Below are 12855 nucleotides of genomic sequence, written 5' to 3'. Positions count from 1 at the left end.
GGGATGTGTCTAGTGAGCCCGAGATCCAGTCGCTCCGCAGCGGGGCGGGGTTCTCGGCTCTTTGTCCTGAGGAAGTCGCGGCAGTGCCTGGAGCGGGGCGGGGACGGACGACAGGCGCATTAAAGAGGGATGTGTATGCGAAAATAGGACTCTCCGCGGGGCCAACCGGAGAGGTCTATGACCAAGAACAGCGCTTGTGTATCTGTCTTTGGAGTGGTTCTGGGTGCGATTTTTTTCATTGAATGTGGCTGGTTGTGTTTAAGATGGTGCGACTGCTGGGATTGGAATGCGGTTTATGAAGATTTTATGACTGGAATTGTGTCGGGCTGTGTCGGACTGAGAATGTTGTGAGGGCCTGTGAGATAGTGGGGCTGACTGTGAGTGCATGAGGTTGCGTTTCTGTGAACGTGTCTGTAATTGAGCATTTATGTGGCTCGGTTTTGATAGATTTGTTTTTCTTGGGCCTTCTCTGCAGACCCTGGATGTGAGTCACTCAGTGTGTGTCTGAGAAACGACCTGCCTGATTGTGTGGTGAGTGTGTGTGCTTCTGGTATGTTCCTGCAGGACTGTGAGGAGGTGGCTGTCTGGATGCTTGGATGTGACCAGGAGCCTCACTCTCCTCAGCTGTGAAACAGAGAAAGGAATATTGCATCTTCAAGGAGCATCAACTTTACTGAAGGATTTAGTGAAAAAACGGATTTTTCTGGGAAATTATTTCACATTTAACCACAGGTTTCTTATGGAGAAAAATGAAAATAAGCATTACTTTTAAAATAAGATTTCAAAGGAAGTTCCTGCATAGAGTAGTTGATTTGCTTCTGCCCCAAATTCCCATGAGTGGGCTTTCCCTCTCTCACAGTGTTAAGGGGATTTTGTTAGGAAGATTTAAGAAGCCCTAGTCTGAAAAAACATCTTTACACAAAAGAGAAGCAGTATGGCTAGAGCAGACAGTCCAGGATTAGGAAGTCAGATATCTTGAGTTCTGGATCAGACACTATTTTCCCTTTGTTAAAGGAGGGCAAGAAAAGACTCAAAGCATGAGTCCATACTGACATTACTAATTCAAATTTAACATTACAGGGTTTTATTCTTACCTTTTATTTTATATTTCTGCTTTTCTCTAACAGAAATCCTAGTTACTAGTAATATTAACTTATTTATTTATTTCCCTTAGCCTAGAATTGCTATAAAATAGTTTAAAATTGTAATACCAATATTATTACTAACAATCAAGCCAGTAAATATAATTTTAGACTGTAGTTCTTTTAAAGCAGGGGTTGGCAAGCGATAGCCTGCAGGCCAAATCTGGCCTGCCACCTATTGTATAGCTAGTGAGTGTCTATGGTGTCTGTGTTTTTTTAATGGTTTAAAAAAATCAGTGATAATAATAAGAATATTTCATGAGGTGTGAAAATTATATATTTCAATTTCAGTGTCCTACACAAAGTTTTATTGGGACATAGCCATCCTCCTTTATGTATTGTCTATGGCTACATTTGAACTACAAGGGCAGAATTGAGCAGTTAGTGTAGACTGAATGGCCTGTGGATTCTCATTATTCATGGTAGTTACATTCTATAAAGTTTTTGCAAACACTGAATTAGTGAACTGTTGCTCCTAGCAGAGATACAAAGTTAGTTTCCTATAAACAGCTGGTTACAACATTTTCCTCAACCAGTCAATACATAACATTGTTTTATGTGTTTATATTTAAAGACACTTTTTATATGTTATTGATTTATTGACATTGAACTCAAGGCCAAAAACAGCATAACTCATTCCTGAATGAAGTTTATCTAACACATGTATTGTCTCTGTAAGGCACATCTCTGTAATCCTTCTTGCCCTTAGGAACACTAGACAGCACTTCAGCATAAACTTGGGGACCATTTTAAACAGCAAAATCACCAACAAAAAGCACAAAGATGAGGGACTTCCCTGGTAGTCCAGGGGGTAAGACTCCGTGCTCCCAATAGGGGACCAGGGTTCAATCCCTGGTCCGCGAACTAGATCCTGCATGCATGCCACAACTAAAGATCCCACATGCCACAACTAAGACCCAGCACAGCCAAAAATAATAATAAAAAATAAATAAATATTTTTTAAAAAGCACAAAAATGAAAGGAAAAAAGTAATACTAACCACACTGAGAAAAGGATACTTGTTTATGGTATAAGAACAGAAACAAGGGCCTCCCTGGTGGCGCAGTGGTTAAGAATCCACCTGCCAATGTAGGGGACACAGGTTCCAGCCCTGGTCTGGGAAGATCCCACATGCCATGGAGCAACTAAGCCCATGCGCCGCAACTACTGAGTCTGCGCTCTAGACCCCGCAAGCCACAACTACTGAGCTCGTGTGCCACAACTACTGAAGCCCGCACGCCTAGAGCCCATGCTCCACAAAAAGAGAAGCCACCGCAGTGAGAAGCCCGCACACCGCAACGAAGAGTAGCCCCCATTCGCTGCAACCAGAGAAAAGCCCGTGCTCAGCAACGAAGACCCAACGCGGCCAAAAATAAAATAAATAAAATAAAATAAATTAGAAAAAAAAAAAGAACAGAAACAAGAAGGCAGAGGGTCACCTATTTGACTTCAGCTGAGAACATGTGTGGCGGGACACTCATTGGTCATCAATTTTCACATGCCAACGAATGACCAAAAAGGTGCTGGGAGTATTGACTCTGGGGTTACAAATGAATTTTAGCAAGTAGGTTAGTTTGCAAATATGGAATCTGCAAATAATAAGGATAGACTGCATTTACTATCTGGCCTTTTACAGAAAAAGTTTACTGGCTCCTGTTTTAAAGTATATCCTTCTTAATTATAGAGTGTTTAAAAACTACTTGAAATAATTATTTTCCTGTGCCATCAATAAATTCCGTAATTAATTATAACCCATTAACTAAACTAAAATCCATAAACAAGAGAAAAAGAAGAATGCCAGCTAATAAGTTTGTTTTACACGGCTGTGAACTCTGCTTCAAGTACATTTACAATATTTGGATTTGATGAAGATTTTTGTATAGTATTATGTTTTCCTTTAAGTTCACATTCATTTCTATTGTCTTCTCTCATGTCAGCTATCTGCAGTTAGGTAAGATAGTGACATTGTTAAAATGGATACATCTTCATGGCATGAAGGCTAGCCATTGGTAGGATAATATTATAACACAATTTATCAGGCAATACTGAGTTTTCTTTGAAGTCAGTCTCTATCTGATTTTTCCCAATGCTTAATGTTTGCCTTGCCTGCTGCTGACCAGCACTTCTGCTTCTTTACAGAGCCTTGACACTCATAGTGCCACTTGCATTGGTAGAAACAAGGTGCCCAGAGAATAGCTTTTTCCAAAGCTGGGCAATAGCTGGGTGAATGAGTTCTAATTACAGAAGATGTGCTGATAGTTTGTGTGCATCCTCAAATGTATTTCTACTGGTCCCTCTCCAGTGAGGGAGGGCACTGTTGCACTGCTCACTCCTTAGGTGTAGATTGCCTAGACTAAACCTCATATTTGCTTACTACAGAGTTCTGCATCCAATTTCAGTGTGTGTGTGTGTGTGTGTGTGCGCGTGCACGTGTGTGTGTGTTCCCCACACCACCAAGCAATTCTCAGACACCAGCAGAGTGTCCTGCAATTGGACTCAATTCTGACTCTGTGTACCTGGAGATAGTGTCAGATCCCAGAGGTTAAGGACTCAGTCCTACACCTCCCCACCCCCAACTTCAGATGCCAGTTGCAGGCATCTGGCATCCAGGTTATCACCTGTGCCTCTGACCAACTGGTTATGGATTGGAGGTTCGAACAACCCCCTCCTTGGGTTTGATTAATTTGCTAGATTAGCTAACAAAACTCACAGGAACATTTTACTTACTGGATTACTGGTTTATTATAAAACAATATAACTCAGGAACAGCCAGATGAAGGAGATGCATAGGGAAAGGGCACATAGCTTCCATGCCCTCTCTGAATCTCCATGTGTTCTTGCACCACTATCCCTGAATCTCCACATTTTCACCAAATCAGAAGCTCTCTGAACCCCATCCTTTTGGGGTTTTATGGAAGTTTCATTACATAGGCATGATTGGTTAAATCATTGGCCATTGGTGATTGATCCAACCTCCAGCCCTCCTCCCCTCCCTGGAGGTCAGGAGTGTGGGACTGAAAGTTCTGACCCACTAATCACATGGTAGGTTCTTCTGGCAACCAGCCTCCAGCCTTAGATGTGGTCCATAAGTTACCTCATTAACATACCAAGAGACATCTTGATCACTTTCAGCACAGGATATTCCAAGGGTTTTAGGAGCTCTGGTGCCAGAAACAGGAAAAAGACCAAATATATGTTTCTTATTATAAATCACAATATCACACTTACTCTCCATCATCATTGTTGCCATGAGCAGGTATGTTTCTGAGTGTGAAGTGCTACTGAGGACTGGCAGGACAAGGCATTCTCTTAATGACTTCAAAGCCTATGAGAAATGGCAGGGAATTCCCATTGCGGTCCAGTGGTTAGGACTCTGCACTTTCATGCCGAGGGCACAGGTTGGATCCCTGGTTGGGGAACTAAGATCCCTCAAGCCACAATGCGCAGCCAAAAAACAAAAAAAGAAATTGCAAATGTATTCGTATCTTTACTGCAAATTTTCACATATTATTTAATGTAACAAAAGAAAGCAATAACAAACAGTTGAACGTAGCAATGGAAAAAGGATATGAATAGGCAACTAATAAAAGAAAAAATGCTGCTAATAAACACACAAATTTAATCAAGTTAGTGAGAAGAAATATCTCAAAAGAAATTGTTAAAATGAATTTTTTTAATTAGGAAGAGAAAATTTTAAAAGATGTAGAATACCAAGGTAGGCATGGAAGTGGAAAACAGCCATACTCATGAGCACTGTTTAGTAACATGTCTCAAAGGCCAGTGATTCAACTTTTAAGAAGTTATCCTAAGGAAAATTGGGACAAATGAACAAAAATATGTGTGAATGCTTGTTCACCACAGCATTGTTTACAATACTGGAAGTAATACCTGATCAGGGAAGTAGTTAAATTTGGGGGTCCCTATAGAAACTATTAATCTAGACAAAAGATACTATATATAGATTTGTCTGGAGGTGAATGATGTATAAGTATATATTATTTCCAGATTAAATTAGATTGTGCAAATCACCTAGACCAGAATGACCTTTATTATGTTCTCAGGGAAAAATTTACTTCCTAGATATCCACAATAAAAGAAAAGAGTAATGAATCTATTTGGTATATTATGAAATCTATTCATGTAATCAGTGTTGAAATGTCACTTGAAATTTTCTTATATATTATGAATAACACACTTAAAATAACATAATGAACATTTAATTTATTGCATACCCTTAATAAATATGCAATTTAGTGGATAAATAATTTTTCTGTACTGGATGTGGCTCTTTATTTTATACCTACATATTGATAGATTTTCCCTTGATAGGGAAGTGGTCTCATTCTTTCTAATGTAAGGAAAAGTTATAAGTTAGATATTTGACATTGTTCATAGTCCCTGGAAAAGAAAATGTGACTCCATCTTCTGCTTGGTTTTTTTAGGTTTTGAATTATATCCTGGCCTGCAATTCATTTCATACAGAAAATGACTGCAAAGGTTCATTTTCCAAATAGATGATGCCTTCAGTGCATTCTTTCTCTAGCCTATGTTCTGGAAAAGGGGCCAAGGAGGAGGTTACCAAAGCATAATTAAGGTATAGGGAAGATGAGCTTCCTAGCATTTTAGAATAAACCTGGGCTACCGGCAGAATTTTTGGCTTCTTGCAAGTAGAAAATACACTTGTGTTCTCTTGTGAGCCTAGAAGATGAGTCCAACTTACCTTATTAGAGATTTTTCCCATTTCTCTGTTCAGGAAACCACCTGCTTTCTTGTCTGTATTTCTCCTCTAACGGAGGTATACCAATATGAAGAAAAATAAAAGTGATTTGACTTGATGCCTCTGCTGCAATTTGGACCATTATTTTTCCTCTGATACAACAGTTTTCTCAGCCTAAATACCATTTCAGGCCAAGTGATTCATAAACAAAAACATAATCTCAAACTACGTAGGAATATGAATGCAGAGTAAAGTTGTAATATGCTGTTTAGGCCAGGGCAGTGAGATACCACAGAGACAGAGAGAAAGCTCTTCGGTTTGGGACTGGGGATTTCAGGTTGGTGGTCATGGTGGGAGATTTCAGCAATTAGTTTCTGAGCTAACATAGCATATTGTTCATCTATAGCTATTTGAAAATCCTTGGAGATTTGCTGGAGAGGGATGACAAGTGGCCATTCTTTGTATTCAAGTACAAATAATTGTTACCACTCTGCTTCCTTTAGATTTTAGTACTTAGAAAAGCAAACCACATCTTTTATCTTGTAGACAAATCTTTGACCAAAATTCCAGTGTCCCTCCTATGCACCTTATGATGCTGTCAGGTAAGTCTCTGGGCCAGAGTTTCTCAACCTTGGCATTATTGACATTTTGGGTCAGATAATTCTTTGTTGTGAGGGCTTTTCTCTGTGTTGTAAGGTGTTTAGCAGCATCCTTGGCCTGTACCAATGAGATTCCAATAGCATCACCTCTGCTACCCCCAGTGTGACGACCAAAAATGTCTCAAGATATTGTCAAATGTCTCCTGAGGGTTGGGGGTTGGGGAAGGAAGGGGCTGCTTGGGTTGAGAATCACTGTTTGATGTCTAGGTTACTATGAGGATCTGAGTCTCTCTTAACCAGAAGACTAATAGTTGAGTATCATTGATTGGGTTATTGCTGTCAATCCATAGCTCTAGACAATTCTCATTAGGAACAGATATCTTGCAGTTAGCTAGAAGGACATACCCCATGAACAGCTCTGTAATTCTGTCATCTTACCAGAGACCCAAGAGGTGCAAGTACCCAACCAAGGCTGAGAGAGCCAAATTCAGAAATATAATGAGATATGAAAGGGTTGCAGCCTCTGTCTCTTGTTATAATTTAATCATCGACATATTTTGGTTGAAAAATATATTGAAAAAACCCCTCAGCCTAGGAAATCCTAAGGCAAGTCTTAAAATTCATTGTTGGTTTTTTTTGTTTGTTTATTTTTGTTCTCTTAGAACATTTTTGCACATTTTCTTTCTATCCTCTGTATTTTATTCTGTGTGCGGTGCCTCCTTTGCTAAAATAGTCAGCTTTTTCTAAAAAAAATAAATTTATTTGTTTTTATTTTTGGCTGTGTTGGGTCTTTGTTGCTGTGCGTGGGCTTTCTCTAGTTGCGGTGAGCAGGGGCTACTCTTCGTTGTGGTGTGCAGGTTTCTCACTGCAGTGGCTTCTCTATTGTGGAGCACGGGCTCTAGGCACACGGGCTTTAGAAGTTGTAGCACATGGGCTCAGTAGTTGTGGCTTGCAGGCTCTAGAGTGCAGGCTCAGTAGCTGTGGCGCACAGGCTTAGTTACTCCGCGGCATGTTGGATATTGCCGGGCCAGGGCTTGAACCTGTGTCCCTTGCACTGGCAGGCAGATTCTTAACCACTGCGCCACCAGGGAAGCCCGATAGTCAGCTTTGAAGATGGGCTTTGAATATGCATTTTACTTTGATGGAATAGAAAACCATTAAAGGCACTCAAAAGAAACTCTATAGGGATGTCATGTAGGAGAATTTCATAAATGTGCTATTGCTAAATAAATTCCATTTTCTCTTGTCATCGTTCTAAGATAAAGATTTTGGTTTCTCATTGGCACAGTCCATACAAATTCATAAATTCTGAGCTGGGCATTGAAAGAAGATAAGAAAGTGAACTTTGGGACTTCCCTGGTGGTCCAGTGGTTAAGAATCCGCCTTCCAATGCAGGGGATGTGGGTTTGATCCCTGGCCAGGGAACTAAGAGAAAAACTCTATGTTAGAAATGTGGTAAGTGTTTGATTGCAACTCAATTTTTCATGGGTAGAGAAATCTGGTAACTATTATTAGTATGATAATGGTTTCAAGCTAAGCTCTCATCCTCATTAGTCACTGAAGAGTCAACAAATGCATGATCATCCAGAACAGACATGTGACTTTAATATTTCACATTTATCTGACGTCTTCACACTGGAATGACCTTATTAGTGTGAAATTGGAGTAACATTTTATTATTGGCAAAGAACTAAAGCACTGCATATGGTGGAGCCTTGTTTGGTCACCAAGTGATGCAGCCAGTACGTTGTTGATTAACAGTGATGGTAGCAGGTATTCTTGCCTTGGTCCTTAAAGGGAAAGACTTGGTCTTTCAAAGGGAAAGATTTCAACATTTCACCATTAAGTATAAAATTTGCTTTAGGTTCTTAGATATCCTTTCTCAGAAGAATTTCCCTTCTTTTTCTATTTTTCTGAGAGGCTTGATGATGAATGGATATTACATTTTACAAAGACTCTCTTCTGCATTTTTTGAAATGATCCCGTGGTTTTTCTACATTAATCTGTTAATGTGGAGAATCACAGTAACTGATTTTCTAGCATTCAATCAAATGTGCATTTCTAGGATAAATATCCCAAATTGGTCATGATCTAGCTGTCTAAAAATTGCTGAATTAATCTGCTAAGAATTTTGCATCTATCTCCGTATAATTTTCTTTCCTCATATTGTTCTTGAGAGATTTTGAAACCAAGGTGATTATATTTTCATTTAAAAAGTCACTGTTTCAGCTTTTCTATTCTCTGGAAAAGTTTATGTAAGGTTGGAATTATTTTTAACCTGAATGGTAGAACTTTGCAGTGAAATTATATGGGCCTGACAGTCTCTGTGTGATGATGTTTGCTGATAGTCTCATTCCAAACACAATTCTATGCCAAAATAGCCACACTCACTCTCTTAGTTCACAGTCCACTCAGCATAATTCACAATAAACATCCCCTGGAAGCTGAAGAAAAGACCACCTTCCACCTTTCCCAATGAGTTCAGGGAACAGCAATCTCTCCACTAATTCCAGTTGGCCTTACATATAATTCTTATATGCCAAATTCACTTTTGTGTGTTCTCTGTGGATTTGATTATAAATGAATCACAACTGTGAATAGAGTGAAAAAGTGGGAAACGTTGATCAGGAGAGGATATTGGGGGTAAATTGATGAAGAGCAGGATTAAAAGGTATAGCCAGAAGCAAGACAAAGCCAACCCATAGAACTTATACCTGGACGATAGAAGTATACATTTCAGGAGGTACCTAAGGTATAAGAGGGCCCCAGTGCCAAGGTAGAACTTGGGTAAAGGTTGTGTAAACTAGAGTTAAAAGTCTCGTGGAAAAGTACTAGGAAGACAGTAAACATTTTTTCTTCAATTGTGACAAAACATGTAACATAAAATTTACTATTTTAATTATTTTATTTTACTTTTTTCCTTTGTTTAAATTTTTTAATTTTTTGGCTGCATTGGGTCTTCATTGTTGCACATGGCGTTCTCCAGTTGCGGCAAGCGGGGGCTACTCTTTGTTGCGGTGTGCGGATTTCTCATTGAGGTGGCTTCTCTTGTTGCGGAGCACTGGCTCTAGGCACTTGGGCTTCAGTAGTTGCAGCATGCAGGCTCAGTAGTTGCAGCACATGGGCTTAGTTGCTCCACGGCATGTGGGATCTTCCCAGACCAGGGATCATACCCATGTCCCCTGCATTGGAAGGTGGATTCTTAACCACTGTGTCACCAGGGAAGTCCCTTTTTTATTTTTTATTTTATTATTATATTTTATTTTGGCTGCACTGCACAGCTTGTGGGATCTTAGCTCACTGACCATGAACTGAACCCCGGCCCTCAACAGTGAAAGAGCCACATCCTAACCACTGGACCGCCAGGGAAGTCCCTATTTTAACTATTTTAAAGTGTACCATTAAGTGGCATTCACAATGTTGTGCTTCCATCACCAACATCTAGCTCCAGGACATTTCATCATCACCCCCACCCCACCCCACCCCACCCCCAAACAAAAAAAATCCCATATATCCATTACATAATCACTTCCCATTCTCTACTTCCCTCCAACCACTGGCAACCACTAACGTATATTCTGTGTCTATGGATTTTTTTTTTTTTTTTTTTTTTTTGTGGTATGCGGGCCTCCCTCTGCTGCGGCCTTTCCCGTTGCGGAGGACAGGCTCCGGACGCGCAGGCCCAGCGGCCACGGCCCACGGGCCCAGCCGCTCCGCGGCACGTGGGATCCTCCCAGACCGGGGCGCGAACCCAGTTCCCCTGCATCGGCAGGCGGACGCGCAACCGCTGCGCCACCAGGGAAGCCCTATGGATTTCTTTTGATGGCGTTCCATTAAGTCCCAGACTGGATAATTTCAAACTAGGTGTCTTCTACAATAGTTCACTGATTCTTTCTTTTTATTGGTCGACTCTGCTATTGAAGATATCTATTAAATTCTTAAGTTCAGACATTGTATGCTTTAGCTCTAGGATTTTTTTTTTATGATTTCTGTTTCTTTAACTTCTCATTTTGTTCATACGTTGTTTTCCTAATTTAGTTTAGTTGTCTGTCTGTGTGTTCTTGTAGTTTGCTGAACTTCTTTAAGAGGATTATTTTGAATTCATTGTCAGAGTTCATAGATCTCCATTTCTTTAGGGTCAGTTATTGGAGCTTTATTAGTTTCCTTTAGTGGTGTTATGTTTACCTGATTTTTTTGTGATCCTTGTATCCTTGAGTTGGTAACTGCACAGTTGACTAAATGGTCTTCTCTTCCAGACTTTACACCTTTGCTTCAGCAAGGAAAGAACTTCACTAGTTTACTCAGCTTGGGGTACTGGATTGGTGAGCTGGTAGCATCCATGAGCAGCTGGGGCTTGCAATCAGGGTCTCTAGATGGGTGAGGCCACTGCCCATGCTCTGAGGTCAGGGGTTGCCACTGCCTAGGCTTTGCTGTTGGTTGGAGTCACTAGCTGGGCTCTGTAATCACTTCTGGTCACATGGGGGTATCAGGCTGTGTTCCCTGACAGAGCAGTGCCACTGGCTGGCTTCTGTGATTGGGCAGGGTGGCAGGCTGTGCTCTGAACTGATCTTGGTTGGCTGGGCCTCAGGCTGTGCTTCCTGACTAGACGCTGCCACTGGCTGGAGTCTAAGTTCAGGCAGGGCCATAGGCCGGGCTTCATGGTAGGTTGGGGCCTCAGGCTGTACTCTGCAATCAGCAGGGTCTGCAGGTTGTGCCCCAAAGTTGGGTGGGGCTGCAGGCTGGGCTTTGTGACTAGGTACACCATTGGCTGTTCTCCACTATTGGGCATGGTCACTGGACAGGCTCTCTGGTTGGGCAGGGACTCCTGCTGTACCCCACAGTTGAGCGGGTCTGGAAACTGTGCTCCATGGTTAGGCTGGGTCATTGTTCAGTCTCCGTGACTGGGTGGGGCCACAGTCTATGCTTTGCAATTGGGTGGCGTCACTGGCTGGGCTCCCTGCCTAGGCAAGGACCCAGGCTGTTTTCAGTAATTGGGCAGGGTTGTGGTCCGGGATCTGCTACTGGGTGGAGTTGTAGGCTGGGCTCTGTGGTTGGGCCATAGGATGTGCTCTGCAGCTGCTGAGCATCTACAGCTACACCCCCCAGAGGAATGGAACTAGATGCTATGCTCAGCTATTTGGTGGTACTGTTAGTTTGCAACCCTGCCTGGATAGGCCAAAGGATATGCTCTGTGGGTCCTAGGTGTCTGTGGTCAGGCTTCCTGGTGGGATGAGACAGGTAACTATGCTTAGCAGTTCCTCTCCTGCCTGAGTGGAGCCACAGAATGGTCTCCATGGCCAATATAGCTCATTGGCTGGGGATCCAAATCAGGTAGAACTGCTGACTGAGCTCCCTGGCCATGGGACCACTAGCTCAGTTTTACAGGTGGGCAAAGCTACTAGCTAGGATCTTTGCTCAGGCACTGCTGTAAGCAGGAATACAGTCTGTAAAGATCTAAATGCTGGTTGCTTCTTTCTCCACCTCCCTTCTTCATCTCTATCTGATCATTTGTGGTAGAACTCTATAGGCTCCCCCAGTGAATCCCATGAGGTAAGACCTGAGTGGGTTTCCTGGAAAGTGTCCCACAATGGTGGGGAAGCTACATGTCCACCTTGGGTCCTCTTTTTCCCACTGGAATAACTGTAGGCCTGGGGTGCCCTTCTTGGTACAGTGTTGTGCTGGCCTGGGGGAGGGGCAATGTGGTCAAAAGGAAGCCACTCTTCTTACCCTTCTATTGTGGTTCTTCTCATTCTTTGTGATCAAGCAGGGGTGCTTCAGCTCAACCCTGGGTTCTGGGATTTTCAAAATAGTGTCTTGTCTATGGATAGTTTCTGGTTGGTCTTCTTGTGAGGGGGATTGAAGTTGGGAATGATCGATGATGCCATCTTATGTGCCCAGTCTCTAAAATGTTCAGTTTCCAACAAAAAATTGTGACACATGCAGAGAAACCAGAAAGTGTGACCCATACACAGGAGAAAAGCAACAAACAGAAAATTTCACTAATAAGGTTCAGACAAAAACTTCAAAGTAGCCATTATAAATATCTCAAAAGAACTAAGTTAAACCATACTTAAAGAAGTAAAGGAAGTTATGATGAAAATGTCTTACAAAAATAGACAACCCTCAGAACAGGAGAAAATATTTGCAAATTAAGCAAATGACAAAGGATTAATCTCCAAAATTTACAAGCAGCTCATGCAACTCAATATCAAAAAAACAAACAACCCAATCCAAAAATGAGCAGAAGACCTAAATAGACATGTCTCCAAAGAAGATATACAGATTGCCAACAAACACATGAAAGAATGCTCAACATCACTAATCATTAGAGAAATGCAAATCAAAACTACAATGAGGTATCACCTCACACCAGTCAGAATGGCCATCATCAAAAAAT

The 12855-nt window shown here is 41.5% G+C and overlaps 1 protein-coding gene and 1 long non-coding RNA gene across 2 annotated transcripts in view; one reads left to right on the top strand and one right to left on the bottom strand.

Annotated features, from left to right (window-relative positions):
• LOC102976833 (zinc finger protein 14 homolog) overlaps positions 1-12855 on the bottom strand; it is a 142802-nt gene that overhangs the window by 73829 nt on the left and 56118 nt on the right. The window lies entirely within an intron of this gene.
• Positions 1-12855, top strand: part of LOC102976635 (uncharacterized) — a 29304-nt gene that overhangs the window by 214 nt on the left and 16235 nt on the right. The gene's annotated exons all lie outside the window — the stretch shown is intronic.

This window comes from Physeter macrocephalus, chromosome 17 (assembly GCF_002837175.3).
Source record: "Physeter macrocephalus isolate SW-GA chromosome 17, ASM283717v5, whole genome shotgun sequence".
In the NCBI taxonomy this organism is placed as follows: Eukaryota; Metazoa; Chordata; class Mammalia; order Artiodactyla; family Physeteridae; genus Physeter; species Physeter macrocephalus.
The sequence above is the reverse complement of the archived record's forward strand: the minus strand, read 5'-3'. Positions and strand labels throughout refer to the sequence as shown.